Raw genomic sequence first — 6,510 nt, forward strand, 5'->3', positions numbered from 1 at the left:
CTTCAAAGACAGAATTGAAGGTGCTCTCCAGCTTTGGACATTTCCTGCACTTGAGGTAAGAATTTTGAACAAACTTCAAGACTCTGCTAGCCCAGGCATTTAGGATGGGGACTTTTCAATGCAGACATCCCAGCTCTGACATTCCAAGTGTCATCTTTCACAAATTCTGGCTAGTGTCTGCCTAGGTTTCGCCATGTTGTCCTTTTTGTGTTTTCCTGTCCACCCGGAGCCTTCCTAGCAAAGCAGTTTAGTGAAGACTAAACACCCCTAAGAAGAGGTCAGTTCAGACTACACATTTAGCTTTACATGGAGGAGCAATGTTAAGAGGCTTGGCTGGAGGCTTAGAAGTGTGGGGTTATTTTTGTCTGCTTTTCAGAGAGGAACCTAGTAAGTGGGGGAAAAAAACTATCTGGTCTCTCAGTCATTGTGGTTAGCACTAAGGAGCTATTGTAATGCTTGTCCTTTGGAGCCACATCTGAAACCACACCAGTGACCTAGATCTTGCCACTGCAAAACTGCCCTCCCACTTGTCTGGTTAAACTTGTCAGTGTTAAACTCAGTGTTTGAGGAAGAAAGACTTGACAGGAATTTTCAGGGTTTTTTGTCGCTGGAAATCTGCTATAAAACAGACGTAAGAATTGAATCTCTTGAAATACCCCCCCCCCCAATTCTGCCTACATTCCATACCTACTGATTTAGACTTCTGCATGTTGTCATTTTTTTTTCTTAATCAAGATGTTGGAATATCCTAGTGGCTACTTCTTCAAACCCATTGAATTCAATATTTCAATGTGTGCCTCTGTTTAAAAAACCATATTTGACTCGCTCATCTCTCCCCCTAATTAAGATTTCCAGATCTGTCAAAAGTCTTGCCAATGACAGTAGAGGGAAGTTGAGAGTTATGAGTCTCCAGAATTTTCTAAATTATGTTGGTGTTTTCTTATTCTTGATTGGAGGATAGCTCAGAACATTTAATCTAGGAGTGTTATTCTGTCTATGTGGTGGCAAGAAATGATCACTACGGAGGTTTTGAGAACCTCAAAAGAACCACATCTTCAGAGGCAACAAAATAGGTACTTGCTAGGAGGACTTTCAATTCATCTTGGATCCTTTGCTTGAAGGCAACTCACCCTGCCCTTACTTGTCAGCCAAATTACTTAACCTCTCAGAGTCATCGCGTTGCCTGACAAGGTTGCTGTCCTCCTCTGCCCATAAATTATCATCCTAACCAAACAATTCAACTGAAAGTTATGGATAGTCCATTCCTTTCTACCCCAGTCAGTTCATTCCCTCATAAAATGTCTGGAGGGAAAATATGGTTTTCTAGGTATACTTTTGGGTTCCTGGATCTCCTTTAAAGTATACCATGTCAGAAACTTCCTTTAATCAGGAAGGGAAAACAGGTTTTACCTCCTGAAGGGAATTTAAAACCCCATTTGTGGGGTTGGAAAGATGGTTTAGGAGTTAAGAGCACTAACTGCTCTTGCAGAGTACCAGGGTTCAATTCCCAACACCCACTTGGCGGCTAACAACTGTCCATAACTCCAGTTCCACAGGATCTGATGTGTTTGACTGACCTCCATTAGCATTGCATGACATGACATGGGTGCACCTACCTATATGCAAGCAATACACTCATATACATAAAACAAAAGTAATAAATAATTAAAAAAGAAAAACTCCATTTGTGCCCAAGAAAATACGAATGAGCATTGCACAGAGTTGGCTGAAAATGTCCCAGTACTGGTTAAATTTCTCCACATGGAGGATATCATCCAGGAATTCCTACTTAAAATATCTAGAGAAAAATGAAAATCTAGCATTTATCACATCATTCAATGAAAAATGTATCATAAATACTAGAATTAGAAGCCAGAAGAATATTTGATTCTCAGGTGCTTGTGAGATTGAATGAGTCATTCAGCTTTTCTAAGTCTCTATATCCATGTGTCTAAATTGGGGCCGAGACACAATAGCTACCTTGTGATTTGTATAATCAGTATAAAAAAATATGAATTTGCCAGGCGTGGTGGCGCATGACTTCAATCCCAGCACTTGGGAGGCAGAGGCAGGCGGATTTTTGTGAGTTCGAGGCCAGCCTGGTCTACATAGTGAGTTCCAGGACAGCTGGGGCTACAAGGAGACCCTGTCTCAAAAAGACAAAAAAAAAAAAAAAGCACAAATTTGTTGTTTTGTTCGTTACTCTTAGATGCTGAGACATTTGGGTGTTTTACACTGGGATGGCCCTGTACATCCAATGTGCTGTTTATTGTACTCTTCCACTGTGGATGTGGAAATGTTCATATACATGCCTATTTTATATAGCCTCTCTTATCTAATCAGTGTCTTGTAAGTCAGTCAGTATGTATTTACTGAGGTCCTGTTCCCTAGTTTTCATACAGTCCAGTTAGTACAGACCTTTTGACCTAACAACCTTACCGTTGCTTCACGGTGCTATGAAAAGCATTTTGCTCTTGGACAAAAATCTCTCTGGTGCCACTTCAGCATGAGACGTCCACCTCCAGTGTTTCCCTCCAGTGATATTAATGTAGCCACACAGTAGTGTGACCTCGCCATCTGCTAAAATGAGGAAATATTTCTGTACCAATTGGTACATGGCCTAAATTAATCCCAGGCCCTGGAATGTTCTTCTCCTGTAGTCTCATCCCTCTGGTCCTAATCTCCTCTTCAAGTCTCCCTTCCTTTTGTGCACACATGCACACGTGTGTCTGTGTGTGTTGTGCACATGTATAAGGATGCTCTCACCTGTGTATGCATACCCATGTGGAGGTCACAGGTTGACACTGGGTGTCTTCTATCACTCTCCACCTAATTATTTTCGACACGGTCTCTCAACATTTCAACTAGACAGAGATCCTCTCCCCTCTGTAATACCACCCCAGCATGGGGTTAACAGATACACGCTGCCTCAGTTGACTTCTATGTGAGTACTGGGGGATCCAAGTTCAGGCCTTCACGCTTGGATAGCAAGCAATTTAACCACTGAGCCATCTCCCTAGCCCTCCATGATTCCTTGACCACCCACAGGACAATGAAAGAACCAGAAAGGCCGAGAACACCAAGAGGCCCCTGGACCTGCCTCCATCCTGAGTACAGGATGGTGGCAATATCACCCTGCTTCCTAAGACATAGAAGGCTTCAGGCCTCCTTGTGTCTCCTCACATTTCCTCCAACTCTCAGATCATGCACTGCTTGGCCAGAGGCCTTCCTTGCCTACTGAGTGTCTCCCTACTGGCCCTCCTTCCCATCTTCTGTGTTTTCCGCAGTTCTGTCTATACCTGCTGGCCACTCAGCCTTGCCCTATCACTGCTCCCCAGACCCCTTCTGTAGATTACTCTGCAGAATACAAATCAGCTTGCAGGACTGAAACATCGCATTGGCTGCACAAGATCATACCCACGTAAAACACCAAAATATCTCTGTGTCTAAAAACAAAAGAGCCACTACTCTGTGTTCCCCTCAGTTCCCCCATTGCAATGGCTCCTCCAAAATGTCGTCTGTCCTCCCCATGACCCAGTGCCCAGCCTTCTGAACCCTCATCCAAGACTGAACCCAGCATCTGGTGGGTGTCTGTGCTCTACTTGTGCTAATCACACTTGCACTGAACTGTGGCATGACGCAGAGCAAGAAAACAGCTACTTCTTCCTTTATTCATTCATTAATCCATCATTCATTCATTCATTCTATCACACTTACCAATCACCTACTATATCCCAAATCTGGAGCCTCCAAACCAGATCTCTCCCTCCTGCTCGTATATCCTGGCAGGGGAGGCAGATAATTTGCAAGAAAACAAGCATACATGAATAAATATATTTTTCATCTAGGGTTAAGCAAGAAATAAGATTAACTCAAGGAAGACAGAAATGGCTCTAGAAAGAATATTATGTTTATTTTTAATTTTTTAAATTTTATGTGTATGAGTGCTTTATGTGCATGTATATAAGTGTACCCTTGTCATGCAATGCCCACAGAAGCCAGAGAGGGTGATGGATCCCCTGGAATTAGAGTTATAGACAATTGTTAGCTACCATGTAGGTGCTGGGAACTGAACCCAGGTCCTCTGCAAGAGCAGCCAGTGCTCTTAACCACCAAACCATCTTTCTAGCCCCAAGAAAGAATATTGTGTTTAAAATATACCTTCAAAGGACTAGAAAGATGGTTCAATGAATAAGGAACTTGCTCTGCAAGTGAAAAGACCAGAGTTCAGATTCCCAGGACCCATGTAAAGGCTGGGATCTGGTGAGATGACTCAGCAGGTACAGACACTTGCTGCCAAGCCTGATGATCTGAGTTCAAGCCCCGATATCATGGAACTGACTCCTACAAATTGTCCTCTGACCTCCACACATGCATTGTGGCACTTATGTATACAGGTGTGTGTGTGTGTGTGTGTGTGTGTGTGTGAGAGAGAGAGAGAGAGAGAGAGAGAGAGAGAGAGAGAGAATAAATAAATGGGGCAGGCTATCTGTGATCCCAGTACTCATGAAGCAGAGACAGGATCTTCAGGGCATGCTGGTTAGCTCCGTGTTCAATTGGCAAGCTCCATGTTCAGCCAGAGACTTTGCCTCAATGAATAAAGTGTAGAGCAATGAGGAAGACACCCAACAACTACCTCAAGCCTCTGCATACATGTGCACACATACACATACACATCCACACACACATGAACATACATACACACATGCATGCACACCACACACTTATCACACACAAATAAAAATAATAAAATGAGCTTTCAGGGTGTGTAAGGTTTCTGTAGCTAAGCTAGAGGAGAGCAGCACAAGCAACAGTCTTACGTGGAACACATGCGTGTACTTAGGGACCGGGGTTCACATTGGTTGGATGGTAGACACACAGAGGAGACTCCAGGGAGACCAGGTGGGAGATGTAAGCAACTGAGCAGTTTTACATCTAAAGATGGACTTGTGCACAGACCACTCAAGACCCATGTTCAAAGCTTTATGGCCCTCTGGTACGATATCCACATGAACACTCAGTCTGAGCACAGGCTCACTGTGTAAGTTCAGTGGTTTATGTACCAGACAAAATCACTAGTTCAAATGGTAAATGAGGTGGCCCCTGCTCTCCCTCCAAGCTCACATACTTGTGTGCTGTCTTTTTCACATGCTCTCCACCAGCCCCAGTTTGTTCCAACAGGCTGGCATCTCTCAAGGGTGGAGGACACCTTTTCCCATTCCAACCAGAGAAAGAGTTAGCAACAGATTTGCCTGGTGCTTCCTTTCCTAATCAGACTATTCTGTCCTTTTCAAGCAATTCCCTATAAGATCCTTTTGTCTGCATCATCCCATCCCCATCTCCATGCTCCATGACCTCACCTTCAAGTTCATAAACTCCTGTAATCAAACTTCTTAGCCACAATATCCAAGCGGCCCCCCACCTCTTACAGTGCCCTCTTTCTCTTCACCCAGACTGCACGAGGACTATCCTCTGTTCATCCTTATCTGGCCACATCCCTCCCTCTGTCCAAGGACATGGATCTCACAGCCTCCTCTTCTTTGAACAACTCCCCAAGGTCCTCTCCCTTGACTTGTTTCATTCATATGTTAACTCATTGGTGTCTTTGTGTATGTGAATTCAGCAGTGATGGCTCACCCAGACTGCAAACTCCCCAAACTAGAACCCAAGCTTGTGAAGGTATTACTCATTTGGTGGTCAGTAAAAGAAAGATACAACACAGTTGTTATCGACATCTGTGTTTCAGCCAACAAGAAAATGGGGTGGCATTAATCCATGGGGTGACATTGATTCAACAGGCAATCAAGTGCTTACACATAACAAGTGTGGGTGACATAACAGTGAGTGCCATGTGTTCTCTTTCCTTGGAGAGTATATTTAAACAAAGTATTTTTGTATGTCTACTATAAGCCAGGCATTGGACTAGACTCTGGAGTTACAGAAGCAAATCCCTCTAGAAGAAGGGACAGACAAGCAATGAGGCAATCACAATGCAGGGCATTGCATACTACATACTAAGGGACGGGACTAGTTAAGAAGAAACCTGTAAGGCATCAGTTGCCCCATCTGCCCCATTCACAGCCTCAGGAAAAGATAGTGATTCAGTCATCCAATCAATTATTCAATATTTACTCATTCCTACTGTGTGCAGGTTACTGTCCAGGGTGCTGACATTATGAAGTCCTCCATATAGCCTTAAAAAATGCCCAGTAAACACAAAGGACACTTTTTGCTCCTTGCCCTTCTAGGTCAATTAGTTCCCAGGGACTATGAGCATCTTGCAAAACGTCCTGTAATGGTGGTGGGTCATCTGACCTCTTAATCAAGGAGGCCAAGGAGACCTCACCAGATGGACTTGAACCAGTGTCCAGTCTATAAAGAGGAGGGTCAACACGGAGGAATCATTTCCTCCATGCTTCCAAGAGAAGCCAACAATGGTCGAGCAGGACCTTTGACTTATCTTCACATAGATGGAACTGGTAAAAGAAAGGAGCCAGGGGCTCCTCCCAA

The 6,510-nt window shown here is 43.8% G+C and overlaps 1 protein-coding gene across 1 annotated transcript in view; it reads left to right on the forward strand.

Annotated features, from left to right (window-relative positions):
- Positions 1-6,510, forward strand: part of Bpifc (BPI fold containing family C) — a 70,394-nt gene continuing 63,884 nt past the window's right edge. Inside the window, exon 1 of the mRNA XM_008843169.2 lies at positions 1-55. The gene's annotated coding sequence lies outside the window, so the exon portion shown is untranslated. The remainder of the gene's footprint in view (positions 56-6,510) is intronic.

The sequence above is a fragment of the Nannospalax galili genome, unplaced genomic scaffold (genome assembly GCF_000622305.1).
Source record: "Nannospalax galili isolate Female #2095 unplaced genomic scaffold, S.galili_v1.0 scaffold39, whole genome shotgun sequence".
NCBI classification, from domain to species: Eukaryota; Metazoa; Chordata; class Mammalia; order Rodentia; family Spalacidae; genus Nannospalax; species Nannospalax galili.